The sequence below is a fragment of the Rattus norvegicus genome, chromosome 11 (assembly GCF_036323735.1).
Source record: "Rattus norvegicus strain BN/NHsdMcwi chromosome 11, GRCr8, whole genome shotgun sequence".
Taxonomy (NCBI): Eukaryota; Metazoa; Chordata; class Mammalia; order Rodentia; family Muridae; genus Rattus; species Rattus norvegicus.
Window position 1 is genome coordinate 82,155,012 of NC_086029.1, and position 17,670 is coordinate 82,172,681.

Here is a 17,670-nt window from a genome sequence, read left to right on the forward strand (position 1 = left end):
AGAGAAAAAGATCGGACATGCCAGGGCTAGGGAGGGCAGGAGGGTGTGAAGAAGTCACTCAGGTTATAAGGAGGATGAATAGCTGCAGGGAAGGAAACCTGTGAACTGGAGCAGGAGGAGGTGAGAAGGGCCAGGGTGTTAGTGTGGGCTTTGATCTAGAACCAGGACTTGTGACTAGGGACTGAGGGAGCCTGGAGGACAGCATGGGCCAGCATGACATGCAAACCACAGGTATTGATCAATAGAAAGCTCCTTTGGCCAGAGGCAAGGAAATGGCTCCTTTTGGTGGACAGAAAAGCTATTTCACAGTTCCTGAGGAATGCTGGCTTTTATTTAACCAGCAGACATCCTTCTACAGTTCAGTGTGAGCTAAGTGAGCCAAGACTGCCATTTATGGACGCATGTGCTTCCTGAGACCTAACAATGGCTCAGTGGTTAAGAGCATATGTTGTCCTTCCATAGGACTTCCCTTGCCAGACAGCTCACAATTCTCTTGGTCCAGGGGATTCAATACCCTAACCTCCGTGAGCACACACACAGTTGCACACACAGACAGACAGACACACACACACAGAGAGAGACAAATAAGTATAAAACATAAAATAAAACAGAACACTCCACATTACATTCTTTTTTACGCACAGAACTGACACTGAATGGGTTTCTCAGGGAGTGCGTTTATGTGCAGGTGGGAGCGTGTGCCTATGGAAAGAGAGATAGAGGGCTAAAGGTCTAAAAGCAGGAGAGAGGGTGATGGGAAAGAAAGAACTACAGAAAGGGTGTGATTGCTCTGTGAGTGTGAGTGTGTGTGTGTGTGTGTGTGTGTGTGTGTGTGTTTAAGCCAAGGATATGTTTTGTAGAGTGAGGTATGGGAGGGGTGCCTCTGTGGACTCATGCCAAGACAGCCCTTCCCTCTGAGGTACCATCCATACAATGGGTATAATGTAGACTAGCATTCATTTAGGGTGTGGGAAAGGGAGTTGAGAAGGGAGGAGAGACAGACAGACAGACAGAGACAGAGACACACCGAGAGAGAGAGAGAGAGAGAGAGAGAGAGAGAGAGAGAGCCAGGAACACATGGAGACACATGGAGAGGGAGGGTGGAGGGGGTAAGGGAGAGAGGAGAAGGGAGTCAGAGAGAGAGAGAGAGAGAGAGAGAGAGAGAGAGAGAGAGAGAGAGAAGGGGCTAGAGAGAGTGAGGAGGGGGCAAGCAGCCCCCCCTTTTTTTTTTTCTTTTTTTTTCCGGAGCTGGGGACCGAACCCAGGGCCTTGCGCTTCCTAGGTAAGCGCTCTACCACTGAGCTAAATCCCCAGACCCGCAAGCAGCCCCTTTTACAGTGAGTCAGGTATACCTGGCTGTTGCCAGGTAGTTGTGGGCGGAGCTTAGATGAAATGCCAACAAGTGATTGTATCTGGAGCCAAAATATTCATCTACAGAAAAAGAGAAAGCAAACAAACATAAAAACATTTTTAAGGCACTTTCTGTTTAACGAGGACAATACTATTGTTCCCAGCCACCTGACTCTGGTCGTGAGGCGCTCTCTGAGGGGTTTCTGCACAGAGATCTCGCTGTTCCATGGAGTCGGTGGTGACAGCAAGGTTGGAATGCAACGGGAAATTCAGGACAAAAATTAAAACAAGAGACTCCATTAAACTAACAGCAGCTTTAAAAAGTCCCCACTAGTCGCGTCGTCTTCCGTCGTCGTCAACGGTTTTTACACACCTCTCTTTTCTAATGTTTTATATAACTCACTTCGTCTGAGGGAAACCCTGGGCTGAGAACAGATAAGATTTGCAGATCACATGGAATTGAGTCAAGATGTTATCAGCGTGCTACAGAAAGCCGTCTCAGCACCGCGCCATCTCTATCAAGTATATCAAACTGTCGGCCCTGGCTGACTAGCGGTCCCCAAAAAACACGCGCTTACCGATTAAATGTCAAATAAGCAGAAGGTTCATAGGGGGCAGAGGTAAGGAGGCTCAGACTAGCAGTTATCACTTACTGGGACTCCAGAGGCACAGTCGCAGCCTGGGGACAGCCTGGAGGGAGTTTACAGTCAATCTCACCAGCTCTTTCCTTCCTGTTTGTTTGTTTAAGATGGTGGTCCCACGTAACCCAGGTTCGCTTCAAACTCATCTCTGATTTTCCCTAACTCCTGTCTCCTAAGTACTGGGATTACAGCTAGTGACACCTCGCACAGCATTGGCCTCCTCCCTTCAAAAAATACATTTAATGTGTGTGTGTGTGTGTGTGTACCCAGGGAACATGTGTAGAAGAGGACGAGTTGTGGAGTTTGTCTCCTCCTTTTTTTGTAGGCCCCAAGGATAGAACTCAGGTTGTCAAGTTTGATGCCATGGCTCAAACTATGGTATAACTACAGCTCTGAGGCTCTTGGCGGTGGGGCGGGGCCAGCATGGAGGTGCACAGAGCGGGGTGCGTGGGCACAGAGGCGGTGGGGTGGGCGGAGAGGGCCATGCTTTCTAGAGGGTGTGTGCATTTCTCTTTCCGGCTGGTGTTTTCGATGTGGTAAGCACATCCCTTTTATGGAAAGCCCTGGAGAGGAAACCTGGCACTTCCTGTTCTTACCAATGCTGCTGCAAAAGGCAAATACTAAGCCAAGAAAAAAAGGGGGGAAAGGGAGGAAGTGGAACGCTCTGGCTAGGTCAGGATGCCAGGCTCCAGAAGACCACATCTGGCTTTCTTCCAAGAGATGGAGAGGAAAAGGCACCATTCCTATGTCATATCCTCAGGTCAATCCGGAACCAGAAGAGAATTTCTCCACCTTGAAAAGCAGCCGAATGGACAGCACCGTTGACGATCCTAAGGATGAAGATATACATAAAGAGTGGGACTGTCAAAGAACTCTGTGCAGCCTCCGTGTGCCCCTTCACCCTTTCCATTCCACCTCCAACGCCCTGCAGAGATGGAAAGAATCATTTTAATATTAGATTCTGCTTCTCATCCCTGGAAGGAAGCACCTCTGCTTCCATGAACTATTTCGTAGGATTTAGCAGGACAGCATCCTCATCTCTGGGTGCAAGTCCACGGGTGCTGCTGACGGGTGACGAGATATTTAGATTATTTTTTATATAGTATATATTAGAGTTTATTCAGGGCATGGGGAAGGGAGTTAAGAGTAATAAGGCAGAGAAGGAGAGAGAGAGAGAGAGAGAGAGAGAGAGAGAGAGAGAGAGAGAGAGAGAGAGGAAGAGGGAGGGAGAGGAGGAGGAAGGGAAGAAGGAGGAGGGGAACGGGGAAGGGGGAGGGGAGAAGAAGCGTAGTAGAGGCTGGCCATAAGCACGTGGAGAGAAGGGAGGAAGGGAATGGGAAGAGAAGGGACAACGGGGGAAGAAGGTAAGAACAGGAGAGAACAAGAGAACGAGAACTAGACGTTTGTTTTTATCAAGAGAACCAAGCCAAATAACTTTCTTTCTCACAGCACTGTCATCCTTGTCCCTTCCAGAGGAACCTGACTGTGTCTAGCATTTCTCTGATATTTTATTCTTCAGAACCCACCTCTTTCCCCTCTAACATGTTGGTGGGCCACATGCCTCGTCCCTGCTCCCCTCTTAACACCGTGGGAGACCGTTCACCCTCGGGTCACTGCTCCTAACATTTTGAGTGTTTGAAGAAGCTTCACGTTTGCTTTCAAGCCAACCCTGGTTTTCTTGAATGCGATTTCAAGTAATATCAACTTCCTCCAGTTCCTGTTTGAGGGAGTAGAGCATTCTTTCTCTGAAGAGAGACAGCAACATGAAAATCCTGCTTCTATCTTAATGCTCGATTGAAGAAGAAAACATCCTCTAGATTTCTAGCTTTTCACAAATGTCTGCTTTGCCTTCCTGTCCCCTCACCCAGGCACACTGAGGTTTTACCTCTCTCTTTTTTAAGGGGTTTCCCCCCCTAAACAGGGTTTTTCTGTGTAGTCTTGGCTGTCCTGAACTTACTCTGTAGACCAGGCTGGCTTTAAATACAGAGATCCACCAGCCTCTGCTCTGAGTGCTGGAATTAAAGGAGTGCACCATCATGCCTGGCTACGGGGATTTAATATTTTTTATTAAGATTTTTTTTAAGATTTATTTATTTATTTTGTATATGAGTACACTGTAGCTGTCTTCAGACACACCAGAAGAGGGCGTCAGATCCCATTACAGATGGTTGTGAGCCACCATGTGGTTGCTGGAATTTGAACTCAGGACCTCTGGAAGAGCAGTCGGTGCTCTTAACCACTGAGCCATCTCTCCAGCCCTTGATTAAGATTTTAATATTTGTGCATTAATTGATTGATTAAGAGTGTGTGTGTGTGAGTGTGTGTGTGTGTGTGTGTGCGTGTGTGAGTGTTTGAATGCTCTGTAGGTGTAAGTGCCCACAGAGGCTAGAATAAATCCTTGGATCTCCTGCAGCTAGAGTTACAAGCAGTTCTGAGCCTCCTGACTTGGGTGCCAAGAACCCACTTCTGATCCTGCAGAAGACCAGGATGAACTCTTTGTATGAGCCTTCCCACCAACCCCTGCAGTTTTGTTTCTAAAGATGTCCTCCTCCTCCCCTCTCCTCTTCTCCTCCTCCTCTTCTCCCTCCTCTTTTTTTTTTAAACCAGAAATATCAGCTATATTTAATTAACTTCTGGACCAACTTTAATGGAAGTTTGTCAAATGCTCTCTAATATCCATTAGTTCTCAGTGTATAGCAAACCAACATGATGTGACCCAAGGGTTCCTTCAGTTAAAGCACTGGCTCTGATATCTAATATTACCCATCAGATATCTAATAGTTGACAGGAATGGGACAGACATCTCCATCTTTACACTGTGCCTGTCTCCTTTGCTGACTTAACCTTTGTGTCTGATTTTCCTTGTTCTGTAGACTGATCCTTCACAGGAGCTGGTGAGCTGTCACTCCTCCTCTGTCCTTGTGATCTGTCAGCAACTGCAGCCCAACTGTCTAAAGCTGTCCAAGATAAGCTCCAGGCGGGTGTGGGTGCGCGTGCTTTGTGGTGTGGGAAACTGCTCTGGGTAGGCAGAACCCAGAGATGCTGGACTGCGTTTACCCAGCACTGCTGCTGTCCTGTGCTGGGTCCTTAGCTGTGTGTGTGTGTGTGTGTGTGTGTGTGTGTGTGTGTGTGTGTGTGTGTGTGAATGTAGAGAGGTCTTCGGTGGGAGACTTAGGCAGTGTGGCTGGGTAGGCAAGGGCCTTCTCCATGTTCCCTACAACAGTTCTTGCTGACAGAGACAGTCCTTGGCTCCAAACTATTTACTGATTGTTCATTGTGGAAAATGGGTACATTCTACCTTCTGGACCAGAGATTGAATACCTTTTGCAGGGAGGAATGCCCAAGAAGGGAAGCTTATTGGCTAAACCCTCAAGGCCTCCAGATGCCTCATTAGCATGAAGAACTCTGTTCTGAGTTATGTGACCACAGATCTCATTTCTTATGTGGGAAGTGTGGCCCATGTTCCAGGCCAGGAATCCAGTAGGGAGGAAGGAGACCCCTGCCTTCTCAAGTGGGTACTTGGGTACTGGGGTCTCAGACCCCTCAACCTTACCAAGTTTCTTGGCATGGTCCATTGTCCCACAGACCAGAAAGATGGCTTAGCAGTTAAGAGCACTGGCTCCTTGTCCAGAGTACATGGGTTCAATTCCCAGTTACCCACCCAGGGTAACTCCAAACTGTCTGTAACTCCAGTTCCAGAGAATCCAAAGCCCACTTCTCCATGTTTGTAAGCACCAGAAATGCACATGACAAACATGTAGGCAAGACACCCACACCCATAAAATAAGGGGAAGGGTGAGGGGAAAGGCCCAAACGGAGCTGCCTGGCCAGAATGTTTATGCAGGAAGATGGTGTCAGCTGCACGGGAAACCTAGTGACCTTGGGACAGTGCGTCTGCCTATAAACTACGAGCCAGGATGTTTGCAGGCAAAGGTTGAAGATCTTTTGAATCTGTCAGTGCCCCGTGGAAAATTTCCAGCTATTAAATCAAATCATTCCAGCAAACCAAATGTCCTTGTCAAAGAGTAGCCTGGTCTATTTAGCTTCCACTCATGAGCTAAGGTCCGGCTCGAGCAGTCTGTACGCCTGTGGTGCTTGGTGCCCTTAGTACTGCTTCTACACCCTGTCTCTGAAACACACTTACTCTCTCTTTTCTCATATGCAGATGTTCTGTGCTCTTGTGAGTTCGTGATTTTGCCTTTAGGCTGGCTCGATTTTCCAGTGTGGAAATGCAGGCTACCTTTGTTTTTATTTCTCTCTCTCTCTCTCTCTCTCTCTCTCTCTCTCTCTCTCTTTCTCTCTCTGTGTGTGTGTGTGTGTGTGTGTGTGTGTGTGTGTGTGTGTGTGTGTTCCTGTGTATGCTTGGAGACCACTTTCCCCTCTTAATATTTAAAGGGTAATTTTATTATTATTGCTGTTATTGTTGTTGTTTGTGTATGTGGTGTGCACATGACTGCAGCCATGATGTTTGAACCTGGTAAACAGCTTTCAGGATTCAGCTCTCTCTGTTCACTATGGGCTCTGGGAATCAACCATCACACTTGAGTAGCATGCGCTTTTACCTGTAAGCCTTTACCTTTTTTTTTTTTTTTTTTTTAAGGCAAGGTCTCACACTGAACCCAGCCATCCTCCTGCATCCACCTCCTTAGCACAAGTTTCATGGGAATATACTACTATGCCTGCCTTTGATGTAAGGGCTGGAGATCCAAACCGAGGCCCTCAGATTTGCTGGACCAGCACTTTAACCCTCGAGCGATTTCTCCATCCCTGGCTTTTGTTTTTGAGACAGGGTCTGTCTTCGTTACGGTTTCTATTATTGTGATAAAACACCATGACCAATAGCAACATAGGGAGGACAGGGTTTATTTCCGTTCATACTTCCAGACTACGGTCTATAACTTTGGGAAGGCAGGACAGGAACTCAAGCAGGGCGGGAGCCTGGAGGCAGGAGCTGATGCAGAAGCCATGGAGGGTGCTGCTTATTGCCTTGCTTCAAGTAGTTTGCTCAGCCTTTCTTCTCACAGCACCTTGGGACCACCAACCCAAGGACAGTACCACACCCCACAGTGGGCTTGGCCCCACCACATTATTACCAATCAAGAAAATGCACCACAGGTTTCAAATCTGCTGGGGGAACTTTATCAATGGAGGCTCCTTCTCCTCAAATGACTCTAGCTTGTGTCAAGTTGACAAATAACCAACCAGGACAGTATCTCACACTTTAGCTCAGGATAGTCTGGAATTAATATAGCCTTGACAGACAGCAATTTTCCTGCCTCAGCTCGCTGGATGCTGGGATACAGGTCTGGCCACCACACCTGGCTAGTCTTACTGTCTGTGCTCACCACTTTTATCTTCTTGTACATAACGGGAGCTTCCAGGTGTGTCGGAACACCTCGATGATCTTGCTTCTCAAACTTCCTAAGAGTTTTACCTAGCTCAAATGAAACTGGATCCTGCTGAAAAGTTCGGTGAACTTGAGACCCTACCCTTCTAGGGTTGGGCCCTACCCTTCTATGGGAGTTCCAGGATCAACCTGTGACAGAATGACCAGGATGGAATGCAGAGAGAATCTTTTATGAGCGACACTTGTCAATAGAAAAACTGACCGCCAATGAGCTGAGGCAGGAAAGAGGAGGCGGGACACCGGCTGAAAAGCTGACAGCCAATGAGCTGAGGCAGGAAAGAGGAGGCGGGACACTGGCAGGAAGAGAGAGGATTCTGGGAAGTAGTGAGCGACTAGAAGGAGCCTCATGGAGAGACACTGAAGGAGAGATTTGAGAGAGACACTAAGGAAGAAGGAGGATGGGACTGAAGGAGAGGTAGCTAACCATGTGGAAGACATAGAATAGTTTGAATGGGTCAATAAGTTGTGAGCTAGTCTGAGAATGAGCCAACGGCATTTAATAATAAATAGTCTTAGAGTCGTCACTCCAGGACTAAGGGGCTGGGAGGAGAGAAACGGATCTTTATTATATTTTATTACAACGGAACCCCTATCTTAAGTAGCTCCCAGATGGACTGGAATTCCCCTTCTCCAGCTCCCAAATCAACAGACACCAAGTGGAGAGGACAGGGCTACAGAAAGATTAGAAGTTTCTGAGCATGACCAAGGATACTCCCCAGAGAACTGCCCACAGATTTCCTGGTGTCTATCAAGTGGTGTTTTAGAGAAACAGCTTTGTCAGCAGCCCATTCTCGGGTCCCCAAACCTGGCAGCCACATGTAGCTCAGGGTCTTCTGTGATTTCAGCATCATGAGCCTGAAGGGCATCAACCTTTAGGACCGAGCATCCGTTATTTTGCCTTATTTTATGTGTGAACACACAGAAACCCTTGATTCCTTGCCCTTCAGTGTTTGCCAAGGAGGAAGCAGCTACTCATCCGCTCAGGAAAACATCTACAATCCCCCTGGCTCTATGTCGGGTGCTTCTTAACTCCGGGGATGCATACAGTTTGGGTTTGGGGCTTTGCTTGTTTGTTTCTTATCGGCTTATAAATCCTCTCTCCTCCTTGGCATCTCTAGTCCCTGCCCTGCTCGACTCTCCTCAGCATCCTTGAGAGCTGAGAACTGACTAGTGCTGTCTGTCATATGTGGGCAGCAACGGGGAGGGCCTGTGTAGTAATATCTCCCCTCTTCCGTCCCTTGAGATTTCTTAATCAGTGAAGTCCCAAGAGAGGAGTCAGTTTCTGTTCCTGAGTGATGTATCTGTGCGTTTGCTTAGTAATGTAGCACAGTTGCCTCTTTTTATTTTCAGTTCCAAAGCTGGGTGACACAGAATACCAAACTGTCACAGATTTAGTCATCCCACAGGTACACGAGTCCAAGCTCTACTCTCTGAATCATAAAGAAATTACTATTATCAGTTTAACCCTCACACCAGTCCGCAACCTCTTCCCCTTAGACTTTGTCTCCACTCCCCCTGCTTTTCCATGTCCATCTGTATTATAGAAATACGTTTTTTAAATGTGAGGGAAAGTCTTCTTTACAGAGTTTTGGTAATGTAGACAAATGCCCCTAGAGGTGAAGTTTGATCCCTTCCCCCCCTCCCCTCCCCCACCCACCTTCCTCAGTTTCCTAAGTATGGGCTGGAGTTAATGACTCATTTCAAAAGAATGGTGCTGGGGTTTAAATCTCAGGTCGCGTCCGGACAGAACACACCGAACCAACATGGTTCCACGAGGAGAGGTTTAATGAGAGAAGAAGAGTAGAAGACGGGAGAAGTAACCGGTCCTGAGCACTTGGAGGGAAGGGGCGGGGATAGGGAGAGAAGGGACAAAGGGAAGGAACTTGGAGAGAAGAGAGCAAAGAGCAAGAGAATGAGGAGGGGCCAAGCAGCCCCTTATATAGTGTCAGGCACAGCTGGCTGTTGCTAGGCAACTGTGGGGCGGAGCATACGCCAGGTAGCTCTGGGGGTGGAGCTTGGACAGAATACCAACAAAGACAATATTAAAAGAGAAAAGCAGGCGCTAGAGGGACAGCTCTGTAGTTGAGTGCATCCTGCTCTTCCAGAGGGCCCCGAGTCAGAATCCTAACATCCACATCTGGGTACCTCACAACAGCCTGTAATTCCAGCTCCAGGGCATCTCCTGCCCTCCTCTGGCCTACACACACACTCATGCACCCATGCAACCACACATGCACGCACCCACACGCGCGCGCTCATGCACGCAAATAAATAATAAAAGCAAATATTTTGGGAGTGTTTTGTTTTCTTAAGTCAGGATTTCTCTGTGTAACCTTGGATGTCATAGAAGTCACTCTGTAGATCAGGCTGACCTTCGAACGCAGAGAGAGTTCTGGGATCTGCCTCTGCCTCCTGAGTTCTGGAATCAAAGGTGTATGCGATCACTGCCCAGCACTCCTGATTTCTAACACAGGCCAGTCATAAGAAAACATAAAACAACTCCAGTATGAGGTATTCTATAAACTATCAGACCAAATAGTTCTTAAACTTATCACGGTCATAAAGAACAAAGAAAGACAGAAACTAAACCAAATGTGATGTAGTATTCTGGATTAGATCCTGGAACAAGCCCCTGGTGAAACTCTGGTAAAATCTGGTTCATGCTGGAGCTAACTAATGGAGTTAGCAGTACATGAATGCTATTTTTGAGATTTGGTAAATGTAGTATGGAAACAAACTGGGTAAGGAATGCACAGGAATTTTCTATAAATTTATCAGGCAAAAAATATGAATTACCAGTCAGTTACAGTGGCACATGTCTTTATATCCCAGCACTTGGGAGGCACAGACGGGCAGACCTCTGGAAATTTGAAGCTATCCTGATCTATGTAATGAGTTCCAGGCCAGTGGGGTTACATAGCAAAACCCTGTCTTTTTTTTTTTTCTTTTTCTTTTTTTCCTTTTTTTTTCGGAGCTGGGGACCGAACCCAGGGAACCTAGGCAAGCGCTCCACCACTGAGCTAAATCCCCAACCCGCAAAACCCTGTCTTAAAAATAAACAAGCCAAAAAAAAAAAAAAAAAAAAAAAAAAAAAGCCGGTTGTGGTGGTGCACGCCAGTAGGATTTGCTGAAGGAGGCAGAGGCAAGAGGATCACGAGTTCGAGGTCAGCCTGGGCTTCACATTTTGGGGGAGGGCGGTAATGGTGAGAGGATGGGGAGGGGAACACCCATAGAGAAGGGGAGAGGGAGGGGTTAGGGGGATTTTGGCCCGGAAACCGGGAAGGGGAATAACAATCGAAATGTAAATAAGAAATACTCAAGTTAATAAAGATGGGGGAAAAAAATGAACAAGTTAGTGTCTGAAGACAGCAATTTATATATAATAAATAAATAAATCTTTAAAAAAATACAAGTTGCTAATATCAGAAATAAAAGTTAGGTCAGGTAAGCTAACATTTACCGTTCATCCCAGCATTTGGGAGGCAGAGGCAGGTGGACCTCTGAGTTTGAGGCCAGCTTGGTCTAAAGAGTAAGTTCTAGGACAGCCAGGGTACACAAAGAAGCCCTGTCTCAAAAAGCCAAAACGAAAACCAAACCATACCGAACAAAACAAAAATGTAAGCCCAAACAAAAACCTCTCCAAACCAAGAAAGGAAAGGAGGAGGAGAAGGAAGAGAAGGAAGATTAAGAGGAGGAGGAGGAAGAAGAAAAGAAGAAATGAACACTATAACATTGCTAGTAAAATGATATATCTTTGTGTATTTGGTTGAATGATTTGTTTATTGCTTTTGTTTATTTAAGTCTTAAATTTTAAAATGGTGGTGCATGCCTTCAATCCCAGCACTCAGAAGCCAGAGGGAGAAGGGTCTCTATGGATAGAGAAGGGAAGGAGGGAGGTAGGGAGGGAAGGAGGGAGGGAGGGAGGGAAGGAGGGAGAGGAGGGAGGGAGGAAGAGAAAGACTCTTGCTGTGTTTCTTAGGCTGGCTCAAGAAATTCTGGGCTCAAGAAATCTTCCTGCCTAAGCATACATTGGACAATATAGGATGAAATCAGCAGGTTCTTTGGGAAATACAAATAAATAAAATGGGTACAAAGAGAAAACAAACCACTGTAAACTGAATCTATAATGAAAACTTCCCACAAAGAAAATACCATGTCCGCATTGCTTTGCCAGCTACCCAAGGTATTGAAGGAAGAAACGTATTCTTCAAGAACATTTAGATAATAGTGGGGAGAGGGATACTTCCTATGTGACCTACATTGTCCTCTGACTTGAAATCCTCCTGCCTCAGCCTCCCAAGTGTTGGGATTATGTATCATCATGCCTAGTCTAACTTTTTCGTTTGAGACAGGGTTCCTCTATACAGCCTTGACTGTCCTGGAACTCACCATGTAGAGCAGGTTAGTCTTGAACTCACAGAGATCCACTTGCCTCTGCCTACCGAGTTCAAGGCCACTCTGGGCAATATAGCAAAATCCAAGCAAACCTGGGCTCCGGAGTGTCTCAGAAGATAAAAATAAATAAGTAATTGAAGTCATTTATTGAAGACACTATTTAAAAGGTGAAAAGACAAGCCTTGACCTGGGAGAAGAGGTTCATAGCCTGTACTCACTATCTGCACATACAGAGAACTTATATAATCAATAAAAGGACAACAAGGAGCTGGAGAGATGGTTCAGTGATTAAGAGCACTGACTGCTCTTCCAGAGGTCCTGAGTTCAATTCCCAGCAACCACATGGTGGCTCACAACCATCTGTAATGAGATCTGATGCCCTCTTCTGGTGTGTCTGAAGACAGCTACAGTATACTCATGTATAATAAATAGATAAATCTTTTTTTAAAAAAGGACAACAAAAGTCAATAAAACACTATAATGTTTACTTATTAATCTGTGAGTCTGCCACGTGAGGTCAGGTACCCTTGGTGGCCAGATGAGGGTACAGGGTCCCTTGGAGCTGGAGTTAAGGGGGTTGTGAGCTTCCCCATGTGGGTGCTGGGTGTCTAATCCGGGTCCATGGGAAGAGCAGCCAAGTGCATTTAAATGCTGAGTGTCTCTCCAGCTGCAGTGTTCAACTGAGTGTGGTGGCTCATGGCTCTAACCCCAGCACTCAAGAGGCAGACAGATACGAGAGGATGGCTGCGGGTTTGGGGTCAGCCAGGGCTGTGTTGCAAGAACAGGATATCAAATCAACCGAAAAACACACAAGATGCTCAAAATCAGGAAAAGATGAAGATTCAACCTCAAAATAATTTACTAACACAGGCCTACAAGAAAGGGTTTAAAAACTCTGGTGATACCAATTTCTTGAGGTTATGGAACCACTAGTGTCTGATAGGAAGGCAAATTGAAGCAGTTTGTAGAAGTGTTATGATATCTATTAAAGCAAATGTCTTAGGGTTTTGCTGCTGTGAACAGACACCATGACCAAGGCAACTCTTATTTTTTTTTAAAGATTTATTTATTATATGTAAGTACACTGTAGCTGTCTTCAGACACAGCAGAAGAGGACATCAGACCTTATTACAGATGGTTGTGAGCCACCATGTGGTTGCTGGGATTTGAACTCAGGACCTCTGGAAGAGCAGTCTGTGCTCTTAACCACTGAGCCATCTCTCCAGCCCCAAGGCAACTCTTATAAGGACAACCTTTAATTGGGGCTGCTTGCAGGTTCAGAGGTTCAGTCCATTATCATCAAGGCAGGAACATGGCAGCATCCAGGCAGGCATGGTGCAGGAGGAGCTGAGAGTTCTACATCTTCATCCGAAGGCTGCTAGCAGAACACTGACTTCCAGGCAGCTAGGATGAGGGTCTTAAAGCCCACACCCACAGTACCATACCTACTCCAGCAAGGCCACACCTATGCCAACAGAGCCACATGCTCTAATAGTGCCACCCCTGGGCTGAGCATATACAAATCATCACAGTAAATATGCATAGACATATGTATATATCCTATAGTCCACAATCCCATTCTACTATACAAGAAAACAAAAGCGTGACAAAGACATTTCTCTGAACATTTGACATTCTTCACAATAACCCTAAACTGGCAACAGCTTAAAACTCTGTTCACCACTCTCGGTTGGACACTGGAGCTGGAGAGACTTCGCTTTTAAATGCACTTGGCGGCTCTTCCAGAGGATCCAGATTTGACACCCAGCAACCACATGGGGAAGCTCACGGTCAGCTCTAAGGTACCCTGTACCCTCTTCTGGCCTCCAAGGGTACCTGACCTCACATGGCAGACACAGATAAAAAAGATGGCCAAGTTGTAACACAGCCATCAATGGGATGTTACATAGCAACTCAAACAGTAAAGTGTCAGCACATGCTGGTACCTGGGTCTCACTGTCCTGTGTTGGGCAAAGACGTCAGCTGCCAGAGATCGCACTGCAAAAGCCAATGATGTGTAAGACGGGAACAATGTGGGCAGATTCAGAGTGGCTGCTGCCTTTGGGGGCGCAGTGTGAGGTGACCGAACAGTGTGAGGTGACACATTAATCGGGCCAGACATTTAAAGCAGGTGCACCTTGTCCTTCCGCACAATGAAAAGCACTATGGGATAGCAATGGTGGAGAACTGGAACAGTAGACAGCAGACTAGGAAAGCAAATGTGGACATAGGGCGAAGGAAGGAGTTCATGAGACTGGTGCTTACAGACTTGGAGGGAACCACAAGAACGTCACCCTAGAGAAAAAAAAAAGGGCTAAAACTAATCCTCCCCGGATGAGTATATAAATATATAAATGCTCTTTCTTTGCAGTTTTATCTTATATTTTAAGGGACATTGATTCTTTAAATATTTGATAGAAATGTTTTTCAAAAAGTGAATCGTGGGGCTGGGGATTTAGCTCAGTGGTAGAGCACTTACCTAGGAAGCGCAAGGCCCTGGGTTCGGTCCCCAGCTCCGAAAAAAAAGAACCAAAAAAAAAAAAAAAAAAAAAGTGAATCGTATGCCTGTCATCCCAGTACTTGAGTTCTGAAAAGCAGAAAGGTGCTATGAGTTTGTGGCCAGCATGGTCTACCTAGTGAGTCCCAGGTTAGCCAGGACTACACAGTGAAATCCTGTCTCAAAAACTAAAAACAACAACAGGCCCAGGATGGTGGAGTACACCCTTAATCTAGCACTTAGAGGCAGAGGCTGGTGAATCTCGGAGTTCAGGACCAGCCTATTCTATGTAGCAAGTTTAGGCCAGCCAAGGCTATACAATGACACCCTGTGTACCCTATGTCAAAAACAAAATAATAATTAAAAAAAATAGAAAGAAAGGAAAAAAATTATCTAAGAAGATCTAGCTTAGGGAAACTTGCCAAAGGGCTATTCAGTTATTGAATACACCTTGTTTATAAAGCATGTTGTAGAAAATGGTTCTTCAAACAGTGGAGAAAAGAGAACTATTTCCTCTTACTAAACCATGAAGATCTCTCTCCCTCCTGGAAGATACATTTATTAGGAAGATTTTTGTGTGAACGAGGTGTTGTGAAACAGCCTGCGGCAAATTGGCTGCTTATGTTAGGGTCTGCTGCCCAAATTTGGTCACATGTGTACAATGTTTGCTATCAGATACGTTAACAAAATCGTCATAAGACATATTTTGTGGACTCACAAAGCCTCAGGCCTCTGTCTCTCCAGGTACCACCCTCTTGCCCACTCTCCCAACCCCCATCCTCCCCCCCCCAGGAGGTTGTCACCCTATCAAGTCTTAATTAGGGCCAAGACAAAAGTCTTTCTGAGCCAGCAGTGAATTGCAGGTCATCTAGAACAGGCTTCAATACCATTCAGTCTACAGCATGTGGGTGACAGGCCTGTGACCCTGCTTGGCAGGGCGTGGTCCCCAGTATTTCCAGAGAAGCCACACATCTTAGACACTACCAACTTCCCCAGTGAAAAAAAAATCTCTCACATCCACCATGCTGGCCCCAGAGCTCTCTGAAGCGTGTAACCTGCCTGGCTAACCACTCCTACAGCACACACACTGGTTTAGGGCATCTAGCCAGCTCAGCATAGAGATCTAATCTAAGGAATGCACCCACGTACAGCCAGTGGACTCTGGTGGCATTTTAGAAGAAAGCTGTAACAACGCAAACACCACTGTGGAAGTTATTTCTCAATGGAAGACGTATGTCAAGGTCGGTGGGTGTGGCTAAGCCTCTCTTTGATATTCAGTACAGGGCAGGTGGTATTGGAAATGATAAACCTTGGCTGGGATGTGGCTCGCTCCGTAGGGTACTTGCCTAGCATGCATGAAGCCCTGGGTTCCATCCCAGCACCAAATAAAACTATTAACGTAGGCGCTGCGTGTCTGCAATTCCTGCAGAAAAGAGGGAAACAGGGGGGCTGGGGATTTAGCTCAGTGGTAGAGCGCTTACCTAGGAAGCACAAGGCCCTGGGTTCGGTCCCCAGCTCCGGAAAAAAAGAACCAAAAAAAAAAAAAAAAAAAAAAAGAGAGAGGGAAACAGGAGGATCAGAGGGTGGAGGGTATTTTCAGCTACCTAGTGAGGTTGAGGGCAGCTTGGGATACACAGAACTGTCCCTAAGGGTGGAGAGCTAGAGAAACGGCTCAATGGTTAGGAGCACCCGCTGCTGTAGCAGAGGACTGGGTTGAGTTCCCAATGCCCTATCTGTCAGTTCACAGCTACCGTATCTCCCGTTCCAGGTGATTGTATGGCCTCTTCTGGGCCTCTGGAAGTACCTCACACACGTGAGCACAATCACATGAATAAACAGTAAGTGAAATAAACCGGGAAAAGGAGTTGCAGTAACATTGATGTTGCCTTTAGTAAGGGGGGTTTGAAGAAAATGGAGAAATAAGTTATAAATTCCAATGATCTCTAAAGACCCTTAACCACGGATTAGCCTCGCCTCTGACGTTCACCAAATGCTAAGTCTCCTGCTGTTTACGTCACCCGTCACCCACTCCCAAGTCGTTTCTAAAAGTGCTAGAAATTCTTCGGAAGGCTCTCAAGGAAAGCCTCAACCAGGCAGGTTAAGACATAGAGTCACCGGAACACTCCTGCTCCCTGGTGGCAATGTTCGGAACTGCATGGACAAGGCCGGAGGTGCTTGCCCGAGGGGTGTGTGGGTGAGAGAGAAAGGGGCGGGGGGGGGGGAGGAGAGAGAGAGAGAGAGAGAGATAGAGGTAGAGGGAGAGAGCGAGAGCGAGAGCGAGAGCGAGAGCGAGAGCGAGAGCGAGAGCGAGAGCGAGAGCGAGAGCGAGAGCGAGAGCGAGAGCGAGAGCGAGAGCGAGAGCGAGAGCGAGAGCGAGAGCGAGGTGGAAATCGTGAAAAGAAAACCCCGAAATAAATGGTTAATTTTCTTGCCTCCCTGGTGCTTCCTGTCCATCAGTGTTCACTACACCTGCAGGAAGTGTCAGAAGCCACCCACCTACTCACAGGAATTGCAGTTCCCCTGCTTTCTTTTTTCTTTTTGATTCTTTAGTGAACTTTAATCTGTGGAACATATCCACGTCTTCCTGTTATTAGGGGATATGATGAAAGTCCAAGCCTTGGGAGAGGTACGAAATCCAGCCAATAGCAATTTCTATGAGTAGGCCTATGAGGGCATGGGCAAGTGAAAGAACAGGGAAAGAATTCAAGACTGAACAAAGCTGTAAACTGATTAATTGGGTTTAATTACGGGGAAAGGAGCTTGAAGAATTAGGCTTCCCGCTGAACTAAGCAGAAGGGCGTTACAACCCCAGCTCGGTTGGCAGGACACCTCTTTAAAAGGTCCAGTTTGGTTTGTATATGGGAGTGTGGAGCTGGTGTGGGAGAGGGAAGCAACAAGGGAGGGACAAGTAAAGCAAAGATCTGGAGATGGGATTTAGGTCAACGAAAGGGCGGGAACCAAGTCTTTGCATTTAAGTGCTGAAGCCCTACTCTGGCACAGTCCCTCCTCAGCTGGCTGCGGTCCTGGGACCTGTGAGGGTGGGGGGTCCGCTGGGCGATGGGACGGGGTTTAGATTCTGCTCTCTGTGTGGCAACTTGCTTTTCAGTTAGTCATGGATCCCATCCCGAGCTCTTTCCAGGTCACCTTTGGCTTTACCCCTGGTCTCCAGGTCAGTCTTTGTTTTCTTTCTTCTTTTTAAAAGATTTATTTTTATTTATATGAGTACAGTACACTGCAGCTGTCTTCAGACACACCAGAAGAGGGCATCAGAGCCCATTACAGATGGTTGTGAGCCACCATGTGGTTGCTGGGAATTGAACTCAGGACCTCTAGGAAGAACAGTTAGTGCTCTTAACTGCTGAGCCATCTATCTCTCCAAC